Here is a 502-nt window from a genome sequence, read left to right on the forward strand (position 1 = left end):
ACATAAGCAGAGTTCGAGAGATAGAATCTCTCGAGACATCAAACCAGTTCGAGACGTGGATTCGAGACATCAGTCAGTCGAGACATCAAACCAATCTCGATACACTGACACTTCTCCATAGGACTGAATGGCAGTCAAGGAAGCATGGATAAAATAATCTAAGTTTGGAGAAGAAGAATATCATGGAGATAAAAAGAAGGTGCCTACAGGACGTTATGGGATCTGCCGGAAGTGGATGCCACGTCAGAATCGCACAACAAACGGATAGAAGGCGCACCAATCTAAGGCCGGTCTTATTCCCTAAAACAAGGATCATGGGAATATAAAAAGAGTAACTTTTGCCAAAAGGAGTAAGTGGAGCATGGACTCTAGAAAGTGGATTAAAGAATATTCACTACAAGACAAAAGGCTCAAGTTACAAGACCACCACTCCATGGAACATGCTGAAAATGCTCAAGTCCCATAATCAACATGGGAGACAATTTCAAACGGAATAGTTTTC

Source organism: Ipomoea triloba, chromosome 16 (genome assembly GCF_003576645.1).
Source record: "Ipomoea triloba cultivar NCNSP0323 chromosome 16, ASM357664v1".
Taxonomy (NCBI): domain Eukaryota; kingdom Viridiplantae; phylum Streptophyta; class Magnoliopsida; order Solanales; family Convolvulaceae; genus Ipomoea; species Ipomoea triloba.